This window comes from Saimiri boliviensis, chromosome 4, assembly GCF_048565385.1.
Source record: "Saimiri boliviensis isolate mSaiBol1 chromosome 4, mSaiBol1.pri, whole genome shotgun sequence".
Lineage (NCBI taxonomy): Eukaryota > Metazoa > Chordata > Mammalia > Primates > Cebidae > Saimiri > Saimiri boliviensis.
In genome coordinates, this window is record NC_133452.1 from 19,997,354 (window position 1) to 20,014,629 (window position 17,276).

The 17,276-nt window shown below is 48.2% G+C and overlaps 1 pseudogene; it reads left to right on the forward strand.

Annotated features, from left to right (window-relative positions):
• Positions 1-15,166: 15,166 nt before the first annotated feature.
• On the forward strand, positions 15,167-16,243 carry LOC141584185 (cAMP-dependent protein kinase type II-beta regulatory subunit pseudogene; annotated as a pseudogene).
• The last annotated feature ends 1,033 nt before the right edge of the window (positions 16,244-17,276 follow it).

Here is a 17,276-nt window from a genome sequence, read left to right on the forward strand (position 1 = left end):
GGCGTGGCACACAGGTGGAGACTCAGCAATTAGCAGAGATGAGGTAGGGAGCATAATGCGTCAGCACTTTTCCATACTCGGTAAGAAAGAAGACGTTAAAATTTATATTGCTCTTACTGATTACCTTTTCTAAGAAAAAAGGAACCAGGTACAGAAATGGAACATAAGAGTGGACACGGAACGTGACCACTGAAGCACAGCACCACATAGAGACAATTAAGCCCCCGATGTCTGTGGCCCTGCCTGACAGCCACCAGGCCTGACTACTGTAACTGAGTTTGAAATCACCACTGAGACAAAGACTAGGCCAAATTGCAGGGTCTTTATTGCCGGCGGCCACGGAGGACTCGCGTCTCTCCAACCATGGCCCCAAAAGGAGGGTGTGAAGACCTTTTATGCCCGTAAACCACATCCTGGGCAGGGGTGAGGGTGAGGGGCTTTGGACATTTCGATTGTTACTGAAGTGGTTCACAGAAGTCAAGATAAGCCTTAGTTTACACATCGTCTGAGTAGGGTGGAAATTACAGACCTTAGTTACTTACTACAAGTCTTAAAATGGTGCAGGGGCCAAGATGGCGTTGGTTTGGGACTGCTGGCCTGTAGCATTAGGGTTACAGAGAGCAGTTTCAAAGGAAAGCTGAGACATGGTTGGGGTATGCAATTTATGGGGCAGTTACCATGTCACACTTACCACAAGCGCTTGGAGAGGTGGAGTTTTCTCCTAACTCCTCTGGGGAAGGAGACGTCTCAGCTATTTTGGACATCGCCTTCCCTAGCTGGCTAAACAGCGGCCGCTTTCCCAGCGCTGGCGCTGCCCGTCAGCCAAAGCGCGCTCTGGCAGCCCTCATGAGGGCGGGGGTGACAGAGGGCAGAGAGCCTCTTGCCTTAGGGTCATTCATTTCACAATGTCACCCCAGGTTCACACTTCTGACTTGAGAGTCATTAGTAAAAGAATTAAGATCACCTACAAATAACTAAGATCACCTATGAATAACTAGTTACTACAGTTATATCTCTAGGTACTTTCTTCTTCATTGTTTATATGGGAAGAAGCTGAGGCTTTTGGTTCCTGCATCAAACATGGAGGCATCTGGACCTGTGGGCAGAAATAGGAGGGAGGTGGGGGGGCCCAGTGGCCCCTGGCTGCTGGGGAGGGCTTAGCCAGCAGTGAAGACTGGGCAGAGACCTTGAGTGCCACTCTGCCACCAGCGACTCGGCTCTTCCCCATTAAATGAAAAATAGAGGCACTGAGCTCCCAGTCCACACAGCCTCCATGTGGGAAGGCCCTGCACCTGGTGACCATCAGTCCCCAGGGCCCTGAGGCTGTGGAAAAGGGGAGGAGGCCTGGACCAAGCACAGGGCTTGTCTCTGCTTCAGGACAGGGGTATGGGATGGCAGCCACCTCTTACTGTGCAGGGACACAGGAGCCTAGACGGTTCTGGCCTGACACACTAGATACATGGGGGTGGGTGTTTCTCTGCTGCCAGCAGAGAGCAGGGGATGGGGAGGAGGAGGAGGCGGCACCCACAGATGCAGGGGCGTTCAATGATCCAGTAATAAACTGATTCACAGGGCGTGCCTCAGTATGTGCAGAAGCTTATAATCCTTATGAAGAAGATGATGATGCAGAATCCAAGATTATACAACCAAAAACTGATGATCAAAGAAACAGATTGCAAGAGGCTTGCAAAGACATCCTGCTGTTTAAGAATCTGGATCCTATTTTGGAATAGATCCAAGATGGCCGTTTAGGAACGGCTCCAAGTTGCAGCTCCCAGTGCAAGGGCAGAGGGTGAGTGGACGCTGCATTTCCAAACGGATTTTTATTGCCCACAGACCAGGAGATTCCTAGATGGAGGAGCACCACGGGTCGCCAGTGCGGCTGTTTTGACCAGTGCAGCTGCTTTGCCAGCACCCTGGCCTGGTGGTCCTCTATGCAAAATACACTGGTCGAGGTGCCCTTTTAGCTGGTGATTGGAGGCCGGGAAGGCACAGTCACCCATTCACCTGATTAAAAAGGGGACTGAACAGGGAGCCAGGCCAGGAGATTCCTGGGCAAAAAAAGCCCCACGAATCTCAGCGCTTCTGTTTCAGCCGGCACAGTGAGCTACTGCATGGGAAATCACACAGATCCTGGTGCCTTTTCTTTTCTTTTTTTTTATTTTGAGACGGAGTTTCACTCTTGTTACCCAGGCTGGAGTGCAATGGTACGATCTCGGCTCACCGCAACTTCCGCCTCCTGGGTTCAAGCAATTCTCCTGCCTCAGCCTCCTGAGTAGCTGGGATTACAGGCACGTGCCACCATGCCCAGCTAATTTTTTGTATTTTTAGTAGAGATGGGGTTTCACCATGTTGACCAGGATGGTCTCGATCTCTTGATCTCGTGATCCACCCGCCTCAGGCCTCCCAAAGTGCTGGGATTACAGGCTGAGCCACCGCGCCTGGCGATATATGTGAGTTTAATACTGCCATTTAATGTTAGCTGGCTGTTTTGCCCATTCGTTGATGTAAATTCTTCATTATATTGATGCTCTTTACTTTTTGGTATTTTTTAGAAAGGCTGATACTGTTTGTTCCTTTCTATGTGTAGTGGTTCTTTCAGAAGCTCTTGTAAAGCAGGCCTGGTGGTGATGAAATCTCTGAGTGCTTGCTTGTTCACAAAAAAATTTATTTTTCCTTCGCTTATGAAGCTTAGTTTGGCTGGATGTGAAATTCTTGGTTGAAAGTTCTTTTCTTTAAGAATGTTGAATATTGGCCCCCACTCTCTTCTGACTTGTAGGGTTTCTGCTGAGAGATCTGCTGTAAGTCTGATAGGCTTCCCTTTGTGGGTAACCTGACCTTTCTCTCTGGCTGCCCTTAGTATTTTCTCCTTCATTTCAACCCTGGTGAATCTGACGATTATGTGCCTTGGAGTTGCTCTTCTTGAGGAATATCTTTGTGGTATTCTCTGTATTACCTGGAGTTGAATATTGTCCTGCCTTGCTAGGTTGGGAAAATTTTCCTGAATAATATCCTGAAGCTTATTTTCAGGATGAATCCAGCTTGGATTCATTCTCTTCGTCACATTCAGGTACACTTATCAAACAGATTAGGTCTTTTCACATAGTCCCACATTTCTTGGAGACTTTGCTTGTTCCTTTTTATCCTTTTTTCTCTAATCTTGTCTTCTCGTTTTAGTTCATTAAGTTGGTCTTCCACCTCTGATATCCTTTCTTCTGCTTGATCAATTCGACTGTTAAAACTTGTGCATACTTCACGAAGTTCTCATATTGTGTTTTTCAGCTCCATCAATTCACTTATATTCCTCTCTAAATTGTGTATTCTTGTTAACATTTCGTCAAACCTTTTTTCAAAGTGCTTAGTTTCTTTGGATTGGGTTAGAACAAGTTCTTTTAATTCACAGAAGTTTCTCATTATCCACATTTTGAAGCCTGCTTCTGTAATTGGAACACACTCGTTCTCCATCAAGCCTTGTTTTGTTGCTGATGAGGAACTGTGATCCCCTGCTGAGGGAGAGGCGTTCTGATCTTGGGTATTCTCAGCCTTTTTTGGCTGTTTTCTTCCCTTAGTTATAAATTTATCCATCTGTGGTCTTTGTATTTACCGTCTTTATAATTGGGTTTCTGAGTGGACGTCCAACTTATTGATTCTCAGCGCCGAAATCTGAGCAACCCACTGCGCCGACTAAATCAGCAGCGTTAAGATTGATGGTGCTTTTCTGACTCTGCACCAAGAACCGACGCTCCGAGGCACCAGCAAAACCGCCTTGCCGGTCACAAGAGTCCTGCTGGCGACCCGTGGGGCTCCTACGCTGGGAATCTCCTGGTGCGTGAGCAACAAGAATTCATCTGAAAATGTGGCATCCTCTCGTCCTCTGCGCTTTCACTGGGAGCTACAATCCTGAGCTGCTAGTGATCAGCCATCTTGGATCTCTCTCGCACACCTCACAATCTAAACTAAAACCCTATTGGCTAACAACTTAAAACTTTTCTAAACAGGTAAAAGCAATGGACAGCTGGGACATGTCTGTGGGCATGTCCAGCACAGATATTTTGCTTAAAGTACAAGAACATAGAATGTACTACTGCCTATAAGCATGGCATGTCTAACAGCTACATAGGATAGGGCTTAACAAAGTTATTAGCACACTTATTCTTTAACAAGAAAGGAAACTTTAAAAAGGAACTTTTCTTCTTCCCACAACGGGGAGCAAAGTGAGCCCCACGTATGCATAGACTCCTCCCTTGGCTTTTGCTCCCTGTAGAAACACAATTAATCACATGATTGATCAGGGTATGCCACTTTTAGGACTTTCCTCTTTTTGTTTTTTCCAGAAATCATAAACGGATATAGAATATACTCAAAGACCTCCCCATGCTTTTAGTGGAGAGGCAAAGAAGGTCCTCTCTGGACCGGGGAAGCGCCTGCGACCTGGGTGAGAAGGGTGGGGACTCCCGAGAGGGAGGCCAGTGTCTCTGGCGCTGGTGGTGACCTGAACACATCGCGGCCACTGAACATTGCTGTGCAAATTTCTTCACCTTCCTGTGCATCAGTACACTGGGGAAATAATAAATGCCATGTGGAAAATTAAATGAGGCCGTCAGAGAAGGAAGTGTCCTATCCCCAGTCGGTGGAGAGGAGGAACCGACTGGGACCCCGCCCAGCTCAGTGCGGCCAATCGGCGCTCAGGGTTCACACCACAAGCTGTAGGGACGCTGACGCTTTCCTACTTTTTGCAGGTCTCCTTGGCGGCCCCACATAATAATGCTGCGTGGGAAGACCCAGACGATTCATCCGCGGGTCTCCGCATTGATCGCGACTCTCCTTCGCTGCGCTCCAGGACGCTGATGGCAGCCGCCACCAGCCCCGCGTTCCTTCTCTGCCTCGCGCTTCTGCTCCTGCTGTCCGGCTGGTCCCGGGCGCAGTGCACCGGTGAGTTGGAGGGTGGACCCCAATCCTGGGGGCGGGGGGAGGCCGTGGACTACAGAGGGTTTCAGAAGAGGGGAGACCAGAGCGATCTCCTCGGACAGCGCCCCGCCCTCAGTTCCCTTCTGCAGCTCCTTTCCGCCAGGTCTGCTGCCTTCGCTGCCACTTGCCTCCCAGGCCAGGAGGGTTGTCAAAGAAAGCTGAAGAAGAACCTCCGGAGGGTGGAGGGGTCAGAGGGCTGCAGAGGGCGAGGTGGGGCAGGGATTCCTGGCGCAGCCCCACAGGACCACTCGCTGTCCAGGAGAAATGAGAGCCCCTGGAAATGGAGCTGGGGTCAGGACAGGGGTGAATGGGGGTCCACAGGGACACAATGACAGACACTCCCACCAGCCACAGACCTGCTCTGCACTAACCCACGCTCCACCACACAAACCCTCCAGCACCCCCAGGACTCCCTGCCCTGGAACTTGCCCTGGCACTTTCCTGCAGACACTCACCTGCACCCAGCGGCTCAGCAGACACTTCCCACCCCTCCCTCACCATCCACTGCCACCTCCCAGGTCACATCCTCTCCCTGCCCACCTCAGCCCAGCCCTGTCATTCCACAGGCCTCCCTCACCTCCCCATCCATGAAGGGGCCCTTAGCACCTCTCGACCAACTGGCACCTTCTCCCCCCTTGCCTGAGGACACCCCAGCAAACACACCCCACGCTTTCCACACAACCTAGTGCAGCGGGGATGGGAAGCACCATTACCCCAGGATGACCCTGGGAACGCTGGTGAGTGGAGGTGCCCACTTCTGCCCTTAGGGCCCAGACCCCCCTGTTCATCCCAGTAGGGAGCTGGGGTCATAGAGAGTAGTCACTGTGCAGACAGGAGTCAGCAAACCCTTTCCAGAAAGGAAAGGCTGCAGGCACTGTGGTCCTTGCCGGCCATGGGTTCTCTGTCTCTGTGTCAAGTCCTGTCCCTTTGTAGAGCAACAGCAGGCAAAGCAACCTGGAAATAAAAGGGAGACCAGATGTGGGTACCATCCTAGGTTACTGAGCCCAGATGAGGGCACCTGCCGTGTCCTGGCAATCGGTGCCGCATCCCCTAGGGTGTCATCTCCAAGTGGTGTCAGTTGAAGAGTCACAGTGTGTCCTACCTTGCCTGTGGCTTCTGGGTGTGTGGATGTGATGGATGTGAGTGGGGGTCCCATGGTTCGGGGCCTACGGTCCCCTCCTTTGCTGCTGAGTGGCATCAGTGATCCACCAGGCCATCACAACTGTCCTAAAGCCTCGGGTGTGAGCTGGGCGTGAGGGGGTGCAGCCCTGTGGTGTCCGGGGATCGGGGACAACTGCTTGTGCAGCCTCTCGGTTCCCTGTGGCCCTGCTCCTGCCTGTCCCAGGAGAACCACCTGCATCTTCTCACAGCCAGGCCTACCTTCCTAATGACCTAGAGCGTGAGGAGCACACCCTGTGATGGCAGCTCTGAGGCTGCGCGGTCACTGCCCTCCCTCAGGGAGGCCCATCTCCACCAGGGCCCAGAGACACACCTGGAGCCACTTTTCAATGAGGAGATTTTGCAGCTGTGAGTGGCACAGCCTTGATTCTGAGCACTGGGGGACGCTGTTGTGATTCTGCACTTGGAAATTGCCGTGAAATCCACATAGCACCTTTTCCAACCACACATGCCACTGGGAACTTAGGGAGTCCAGGGTCAAATAGCCGTAGTGACAGGTCCAGCCCCACTCCTCATTCACCGACTGTGTATGGCTGCACCCCAGCTATAAGAGCAGGGTTGAGTAGTGACGGGGAGGTCATATGACCAGCACAACCTGTAATAGTTACTAAATTAACTACAAACTCTATCCATTCCTGGCACAAATCCAGGAAATGTGAAATTACCATCGAATGGGTCTATGAGCGCAGCACATCCATCTAACTGGACCTGACACAGGTGTCCATCCGTTACTATGCCCCAAATACACCTCATGAGTAACAGGGGAGCTAGTGAATGCTTCAGATCCCTGGGAGGAGTCTGGTCGCACACTGTGTCCACTAGGCGTGTCTGGGTATTTGCTGTTTCTTGGTGTACAGTTAGCAGAGTGAATGCCCGTCTGGCTCTGTGGGGAGGCTGGAGCAGTCACTGCAGTTGCTGTGGGTTGAAGGGGCCCACCAGGGGCTCTGGGCTCTTCTCCTAGTCATGGACTCTGGGTGTGAGATGCAGCTCAGTTGTCACAGTTGAGCAAAGGAGCTCAGTTATTTCCTGGGGTGACGACTTTCAGCTTCCGGGTCATCCATCCTTGCATTTTGTCTTCGTTTGTTGTAATTATTTAAGTCTCGCAGTAGCCACGTGGAGTCTCCATCTCTTGGATCTTGGACCCCTTTGTTCTATGAGCCATGGGCAGAGCTTTGTATGGCAGAGGTCCCCAGCTGGCATTGTGACTTCCCTAATCATTTCCATCATGGCACCCTCCTTCCTCCTGGCAGTTGACAGCCTCCATTTGAGATCTGGTATTTCAGGATTTTCCATCCCCGTTACTGCTGGGCACCCATTTCAGAAATATCACCTCTTACCCCCAACCCAGCCTTCAGCAACAGGCACCCCTGAGCTTCATGACAGTCTGCTGCCTTCTCCCGGGGCCTTCTTTATATGCTGGGTAGACAGGAGTCCTCCAGGCTTCCCGTGGGCACAGAGGACGGACATTGTTCTGGATTTTCATGCAGCAGCCACTCTGGCACGGGCGCTTCTCTCGGCCTTTGGTTTCTTCCAACCCGCAATGTATGAGCTGGGGTTCTGTTTCATGCGGTGTTGGTCATTCCTCTTTCCAAGGTCCCAAGGGCAACCTACTAGCAGATGAGAGGCACATTCCAGGGATCCCATGTGTCTGGTTACCTATAATAAATAAACTCACGCTTATCCAGTGTTGACTACATCATACCCACTGTGCCATGCTCCAGCATCCTCAGGGTGCCCTCCCCACTCTCCCACCTCCCGCAGTCCACCTGGGCTGCTGCTGAAGATCCTGCCATCTAGGCCCTTCCTCCTGTAGCAGGCCTGGCACCTCCCTGGCAAGGTCCTGTGCTGACCGATGTATGTATAGGCCTGGGCAGAGTGGGGAGATGGACACATTGGTGACCCATGGTTCCTCCACAGACAGAGGCCACTGCCCAGGAGGAGAAGCCCATGCTCTGGCAGCCCCGCCCTGCAGGAAACCCTCTTGCTGTTACAGCGTCTGGGGTCTTTCTCCCACTCCAACACTCTCCGGTGTTTTTTCTTTTTTCCCACAGACGCTCACTCTCTCTGCTACAACTTCACCATCACCCATCTGCCCAGATCTGGACAACGGTGGTGCGAGGTCCAAGGCCAGGTGGATCAGAAGAATTTCCTCTCCTATGACTGTGGCACTGACAAGGTCTTCTCTGTGGGTCGCCTAGAAGAGCAGCTGAATGCCACAGATGCCTGGGAAAGACAACTGGAAATGCTGAGAGAGGTGGGGCAGACGCTCAGACTAGAACTGCCTGGCATTGAGCTGGAGGATTTCACCCCCAGTGGTGAGTGGAGGAGACCGAGGACGGAAGGGAGCAGACTGTGGGCTCAGGGGCTGCACCGTGTGTGGGGAGAAGACATTAGACACGGGGCCTCCGTGACACCCAGCAGCAAGGGCAGGACCTGGAGGAGACAACAGGGCCAGATGAGAAGGGGCTCAGAGGAGGAGGGTGTGGGGCAGGGAAGAGAATTTGTAAACACCAGAGCTGATCTCTTTCTGATTGGGGCAGGACCCGTCACGCTGCAGGCCAGGATGTCTTGTGAGTGTGAAGCCGATGGACACATCCAGGGATCCTGGCAGTTTGAATTTCACGGACAGAAGTTCCTCCTCTTTGACTCAAACAACAGAAAGTGGACAGTGGTTCATGCTGGAGCCAGGCAGATGAAAGAGAAGTGGGAGGAAGACAGGGAACTGACCGTATTCTTCTGGAAGATCTCCACAGGAGACTGCGGGAGCTGGCTTCGGGACTTCCTGATGTGCAGGGAGAAGAGGCAGGAGCCCACAGGTGACTACAGGGGAGCACTGGGAGCGCCTGGAGATGCCGTCGAGTTACAGCCTTGTCTGTCGGTATCTGTGGTGGGTGCGGGTGTATGGGTGTGAGTGGGTGTCAGTGTTTGTGGGTGTGGGAGTGTGTTTGTGAGTGTGAGTGTGTGAGTTTGAGTAAGAACATGACCCCTCGTCGGGGGCTCCTCCTGGGGGCGCCTGTGCTCTCCCATCCTCCTCTCCCTTCTCCCTCCTGACTCCTCTTCCTCACTGCACCTGCTTCTGCTCCCCTCACTGTGGATTTCTCGCCAACCTCAAAACTATTGTGTTTCTAGACCTTTCCCCTTAGACTTCCCTCCTCCTAGGATCACTTTTCCTTTCCTCTCCCCTTGGTCTGTTTCTGGAAATCCATCAAAACCACCTTCAATGCCAGCCTGGAGATCCTCCCTCTCCCGCCCTGGGGCATCACCTCTTCTTCCGCCACAGCAGGAGGGTGGGCTGTGCTGTCACCTTGCTTCCCTGAGCAGCTGTGTGAGCTCCCTGAGGACAGGGGACACCCCCTCTCCCTTCCTACCCCAGGACCTGTCTCTGGGGCTGCCCCATAGCAGGGGGGACAAAACCTTCACCTTGTAGGATGACCTGGGGTGGCAGGAGCAGAGGAGGTGTGTCTTCAAATGCGGGGCCTGGACAAGGGCTGTGACGCTGGTGTTTCCATTTCAGCACCGCCCACCGTGTCCTCAGGCACAGTCCCGCTCAGGGCCGTGGCCACCACCCTCATGCTTTGCTACCTCTTCTTCATCCTCCTCTGCTGCCTCCTGACTGGCAACTGAGGTGAGTCCTTTAAAGTGACAGGTACTGTGGGCAGAATTGGGAGGAGAGCAAGAAGCAGATGGGTGAGGAGGGACGATGGGAAAGGAGAATTCCCAGAATCCCACCCCTCCCCATGGCCGGGACCTTTCCGTCCTGACATGAGACAGGTGAATGAGACCTAGTGTCACTTGTTGGCACTGACCTGGGCAGCTCTGCCCTGAGTTCTGATGGATTCTCACCTTCAGAGGCTGGAGGGAAAGGAAGGGGCCCATACAAGGCTCCGGGTCTGATTAGCCAACTCAGGCCTGTTTCAGAGCAGGTTCCTTCTTGGGAAGGGTAGTGGTGTGTGGCCCGCAGGCAGCAGGAACCCAGACACGGGCAGTCCGCACAGTAGGAGAGGAGCAGCATGGCCGCTTCACCTAGGAGGTCAAGGGAAAGGGCATCCCTGAAGGAGGCAGAGAAGAGAGTGATCTGGGGGAATCCCAGGACGAGGGGGCGGTGAGGCCTTGATTCACCCCATTCCAAAGGCCGCATTCCCAGAGAAAGCAGCTTGGGTCCCAGCAGTTAAGGGGGAAGGTGAAGGGTGGAGTGTGTCCAGGATGAGGTTTAGGAAAAGGCCGAGCCACTAGAACCCATGGAATTGCCAGCAAGGCTCTGTGGCTGTTCCCCTGCACTCCCGCCTCCTGCACACTCCAGACCCTGAGCCAGCTGCAGTCCTGCCTGGAGCAGATGGACGCAGACAGGGAGCTGAGCTGCTACTGGAGTTCCATGGTCAGCACTGAGCTTGGCCAGGAATGAATGGGGCGGGTGGGGACAGTTCCATTCAGAGCTGTGGGTGCAGCTCCCAGGGTGAGGAGAGGCTGAGAGGGAAGGGGAAAGAGCAGGTTTGCCTGCAAGCCCACCCAAGGCCAGGGAATGTGGATCCAGAGACCGCTCTTTGGACAGGCCCCCCCGCCCCGCCAGGTCCTCTAGACCCTTCTGTGAGGAGGAGGTACAGGCCCTGAGTGAGGGTGCAGACCCCTCTTTCCCAGCCTCAGTTCTGAGCCCCGTGGGCTGTAGTGGGGCCTGGGCTGGCTCTGTGATGTGGTGTGGGAGGAAGGAGGTTTCGAGGCTGCAAAGCCAGGGAGAGGGTTGGAGGGAAAACATGGTCCTTATCTGGGGGAGGGGCTCCGAAAAGGGGAGGGCCTGGGAGGGGTCGCCCGGGAGAACCGACCCAGGTTTTCCTCAGCCACTTAAACCAATGCTTCATCTTTCTGAAGGTGGAAGATGACACCCAGCAGCCCCTGTTGGCCTGGTCCGCCTCCCGCTCTCCTTCAGGAAGGCCGCCTGTCTACTCACCACTGTGCCTTGCTGGACAGCCAGGAGTTCAAGCCTTGGCAAGGCCTCAGCCCGCAGCAGATGATGAGGGCATTGGAGACTCAACCTCACATGCCACTTACTACCTTCGGTGATGGTCCTAGCAGCTGTTTTTCTTCACATCCTCTGCCACTTTCTCTTGGTGCTAATGGATGGAATTTCTGGACAAGTTATAACTGGACAAGAAAACCCAGCAAAAAGCATTTTCTTTCTACTTCGTTGATTGTGGGAAAGCAGACACTTCTCGGAAGTATGACCTCATTATCCAAACAGTATTGCTAGTCAAATCACATGCTGGACTTCAGACCTCAGGGATCCTTTCCATGCACTGACCAAGAAATGTATTAATCCTTTTTGCTTTTATGATTCTGTCAACCATATAGGAGTGAAGCGGCGTAATCATCACTCACTGTAATCTCCAACTCCTGGGCTCACGTGATCAGATTTTTTAATCTGTCTCTACCAATTGGTGGACAGGAAATGGAATATCAGAGAGCTCTTACACTGTGGGTAGGAGGCCAGATTGAATCACTCCTTTGACTTTTACTCAGGCAGAGATCTTGGGGACAGTGGACGCTGTGCTCATCCCACTAACCAGCAATCCCAGAGTCACTTCCAAGCCCCACACATGTTCCAGAGCGTGGAGGTACTAGACTGCTTACTCTGCTGTCCTCTGTCACAGCAAAAAGTTCGCAATGAAATATTCTAGGACAGTACAGGATGCTTTTCAATGTTGATGAAAGATTTCTATTTCACTCTGCACCACAGTGCAAAATCTGAAATAGCAAAAATGAAACAATCCAAATGCTGCATAAAAATTTTAGACTTTTCCAACACGTTAGCGAGGATTTTTTATTTACATACAACAAAAATGACCACATCGATCCAGATCACTTTCCTCATTTCCAAAAATATACAGATCGCCCAGTGGGACGAATAGAACACCATAAGGTATCTATTTAGGAATATAATGAGGTAAGAAAGGCCCACATCCATCAGTTCCCTGGTGATAAAAGACATTCTTAGAATAATTGCTGAACCTGGAGTGGTGTCTGAGCATGAGATGGTCATAATATCCATCATGAACATAGATGCAAAAAGCTTCAATAAAATACTTGCAAGCCGATTGCAACAGCACATCAAAAAGTTTATCCACCATGATCAAGTAGGATTCATCCCAGGGATGCAAGGCTGGTTCAACATACGCAAGTCTATAAATGTAATTCACCACATAAACAGAACCAAAGACAAAAACCATATAATTATCTCGATGCAGAGAAGGCCTTTGACAAAATTCAACACCATTTTATGCTAAAAATCCTCAATAAACTAGGTATTGACAGAACATATATCAAAATAATAAAAGCTATTTACATCAAACCAACAGCCAATATCATACTGAATGGGCAAAAATTGGAAGCATTCCCTTTGAAATCTGGCACTAGACAAGGATGCCCTCTCTCACTACTCCTATTGAATATGGTACTGGAAGTTCTAGCCAGACCAATCAGGCAAGAAAAAGAAATAAAGGGTATTCAATAGGACAGGAGGAAATCAAATTGTCTCTATTTGCAGACGACATGATTGTATATCTACAAGACCCCATCATCTCAGCCCAAAATTCCTGAAACTGATAAGCACCTTCAGCAAAGTCTCAGGATACAAAATCAATGTGCAAAAATCACAAGCATTCCTATACACCAATAACAGACTTAAAGAGAGCCAATCAAGAACGAACTGCCATTCACAATTGCTACAAAGAGAATCAAATACATAGGAATACAACTAACAAGGAACATAAAGACTTCTTCAAGGACAACTACAAAACACTGCTCAATGAAATAAAAGAGGACACAGATGGAGAAACATTCCTTGTTCATGGTTAGGAAGAAGCAATATTGTGAAAATGGCCATACTGCCCAAAGTAATTTACAGATTCAACGCTACCCCCATCAAGCTACCAATGACCTTCTTCACAGAACTGGAAAAAAACACCTTAAACTTCATATAGAACCAAAAGAGAGCCCACATAGCCAAGTCAATTCTAAGCAAAAAGAACAAAGCGGGAGGCATCACACTACCAGACTTCAAACTATACTACAAGGCTACAGTAATCAAAACAGCATGGTACTGGTACCAAAACAGAGATATAGACCAATGGAACAGAACAGAGGGCTCAGAGGCAATACAACATATCTACATCCATCCGATCTTTGACAAACCTGAAAAAAACAAGCAATGGGGAAATGATTCCCTGTTTAATAAATGGTGTTGGAAAAACTGGCTAGCCTTGTGCAGAAAGCAGAAACTGGACCCCTTCCTGACACCTTACACTAAAATTAACTCCAGATGGATTAAAGACGTAAACATAAGACCTAACACTATAAAAATCCTAGAAGAAAATCTAGGCAAAACCATTCAGAACATAGGCATAGGCAAGGACTTCATGACCAAAACACCAAAAGCATTGGCAACAAAAGTCAAAATAGACAAATGGGACCTAATCAAACTCCACAGCTTCTGCACAGCAAAAGAAACAGTCATTAGAGTGAATAGGCAACCAACAGAATGGGAAAAAATGTTTGCAGTTTACCCACCTGACAAAGGGCTAATATCTAGAATTTACAAAGAACTAAAACAGATTTACAAGAAAAAAAAGAAAAAAAGAAAACAAGCCCATTCAAAAGTTGGTGAAGGTTATGAACAGACACTTTACAAAAGAAGACATACAGAAGGCCAACAAACATATGAAAAAATGCTCAGCATCACTGGTCATTAGAGTAATGTAAATCAAAACTACATTGAGATACCATCTCATGCCAGTTAGAATGGCAATCATTAAAAAATCTGGAGACAATAGATGCTGGAGAGGATGTGGAGAAATAGGAACACTTTTACACTGTTGGTGGGAGTGTAGATTAGTTCAACCATTGTGGGAGACAGTGTGGCGATTCCTCAAGGACCTAGAAATAGAAATTCCATTTGACCCAGTAATCCCATTACTGGGTATATATCCAAAGGATTATAAATCGTTCTACTATAAGGACTCATGCACACGAATGTTCATTGCAGCACAGTTTACAATAGCAAAGACCTGGAACCAACCCAAATGCCCATCGATGAGAGACTGGACAGGTAAAATGTGGCACATATACACCATAGAATATTACACAGCCATCAAAAACGATGAGTTTGTGCCCTTTGTAGGGACATGGATGAACCTGGAAACCATCATTCTCAGCAAACTGACACAAGAACAGAAAATCAAACACCACATGTTCTCACTCATAGGCGGGTGTTGAACAGTGAGAACACATGGACAGAGGGAGGGGAGCACCACACACTGGGGTCTGTTGGGGGGAAATAGGGGAGGGACAGTGGGGAGTGGGGAGTTGGGAAAGATAGCATGAGGAGAAATGCCAGATATAGGTGAAGGGGAGGAAGGCAGTAAATCACACTGCCACGTGTTTACCTAGGCAACAGTCTTGCATGTTCTTCACGTGTACCCCAAAACCTAAAATGCAATAAAAAAAATTTTTTTTTAAAAAGAAAATTTTTTAAAAATTAGCATTTTTTCCCAGAAGGAAATTACATTAGTTTCATATTGTTGGTATAGCAAATAATCACAAACTTAGTAGCTGAAAAAACACATGTATTATCTTACACTTCTGAAGGTCATTAGTTCAAAATGGACCTTACAGTTTATCAGCAAAATTGTGTTCTTTCTGGAAGTTGTACAGGGATATTCGTTTCCTTGCCTTTTCAGACAGGCTTCATTTTTTGGCTCATGGCCATGTCACTTCCACCACTGCTTCATCGTTCCATCTTCTGTCCATCTGATTCCCCACTTCCCTCTGTTGGTAACCCTTGTGATTACATTGAGTTCACCTGGATAATCCAGGATAGTCCCCCCTCTCAAGATTCTTAACTTAATCGTATTTGCAGGGTCCCATTTGTCACGTAGGGTAGCATATTCATAGGTTCTAAGATTAGGATATGAACATCTTTGGGAAACTGTTATTCCGCTTGCTGCAGAAAATTTTAGAACTTTAAGGTAAAATGTCAGGTAGCACAACTTTTCCTATATTAGTTTATCATAATGGAGACCAGAGTTGATGTCTGCAACCTTTAGAAAAATCATCACGTTTTCCTTTAACACATAAAAGGATTATTTCATCAAAAACGAAGTACGACAAGTTTGGCTAATTATACTGTTTTGAATAAAAAAGGAGGGAATACTCAAAGGAAATATGACTTGACATTTTGCCATAGAGTTTTGTAATAAAATGCTAAGGCTATTGAAACAAACAAAAAAGAGAATCTAGATCCAAAGCGGATATCTCAAGTATTAGATGCCATGTTTGAAAAATCGGTCAAAGACGGGGAGCATGTAATTGACCAAGGTGACGGTGGTGACAACTTTTATGTCATTGATAGAGGCACATTTGACATTTATGTGAAATGTGATGATGTTGGAAGATGTGTTGGTAACTGTGATAATCGTGGGAGTTTCGGCTAACTGGCCTTAATGAACAATAAGCCCAGGGCAGCTACAATCACTGCTCCTCTCCTGGTGCTCTGTGGGGTGTGGACAGGGTAGCCTTCAGCAGAATAATTGTGAAAAACAATGCCAAAAAGAGAAAAACGTATGAAAGCTTTATCGAGTCACCGCCATTCCTTAAATCTTTGGAGGTTTCTGAATGCCTGAAAGTAGCAGATGTGATAGGCACCAAAGTATGCAACGACAGAGAACAAATCATTGCTCAGGGATATTCGGCTGATTCTTTTTTCATTGTAGAATCTGGAGAAGTGAAAATTACTATGAAAAGAAAGGGTAAATCAGAAGTGGAAGAGAATGATGCAGTAGAAATTGCTCAATGCTCGGGAGGACAGTACTTTGGAGAGCTGGCCCTGGTCACTAACAAACTTGGTGCAGCTTCTGGGCACGCCATTGGGACTGTCAAATGTTTAGCCATGGATGTGCAAGCACTTGAGAGGCTTTTGGGACCTTGCATGGAAATCATGAAAAGGAACATCGCCACCGACGAAGAACAATTAGTCGCCTTCTTTGGAGCCAACATGGCCATTGCTGAGCCCACTGCATGCAGGGAAAGCACGGAGCAGGAAGACCTGTAGTGACAAAGTCACGCAGTCGTGGTTCGTCCACTGAGAACGTGTTTGTGTAGAAGCCAAGCATTTTCTGTCATTTCAGGGTTTTCCTTTTTTTACGTTTACAATGTATCAATAAACAGCAGGGATTTAATAGTCATATACAAGTGGATTGATGTACCACTTGTATATGAACAGGCTTTAACATCACTTTCTAAAGAATAGTTCAGAAAAAAATCAACATACTGATAAAATAACTTTGTACTCCACAAAATTATGAGTGAAAGCTTCATTAAAATGATTGTAATATATAGAAAGTATCTGTGTTTAAGAAGATAATTAAAGGAGGTTATCATCAGCTATATATGTTTTACTTATTCAGACTGATACCATATTAGTGACTGTCCCCATGTAAGAGGGCACCTGGCAGTTAATTATGCTACACCGCATGGCATCACTTTTTTTTTATAACTCATACATAGTAACATTTTGATGATTTTTGTTTTAAAGTTTTCTAGCTTGATAAGTTATGTGCTGGCCTTGGCCTATCGGTGAAGTGGTATAAAACATCATATGCAATTTTAAAACTGTTTATATTTTTGCAATAAAGTACATTTTGACTTCTTTGGCATAATATCAGTAACCTACATATTCCAGTGGTTTTATGGATAGGCAATTTAGTCACTATGATAATAAGGAAAACGGTCTTTTACATGAGAGATCGTTAATGCATTTTTCACTCATCAAGTGCATACCTGCTTCCTTTTTTCATTTTACAGTTCTCTATATTCTATATCTTTAAAAATTTGATCCTGATATTTAATGTCCCAAAGTTTTTTAAAAAGTGATTTAAACTTAAAATCTAACTTTTTTGTGTATTCTTTACTCTAAAATCTTATATTTTTAAAAACTCTCCTACACCAAAAATCATTTGAGATCTTTATCAGCATGCCCACAGATGATTTCTTTGTTCTTTACTAGGCCTACGAAGTACAGTCCTCTGCAGACAGACATCTGCTCCCTTGGGTTCCTTTTCTTTCTTAGGTTGGTTGCAGACCCG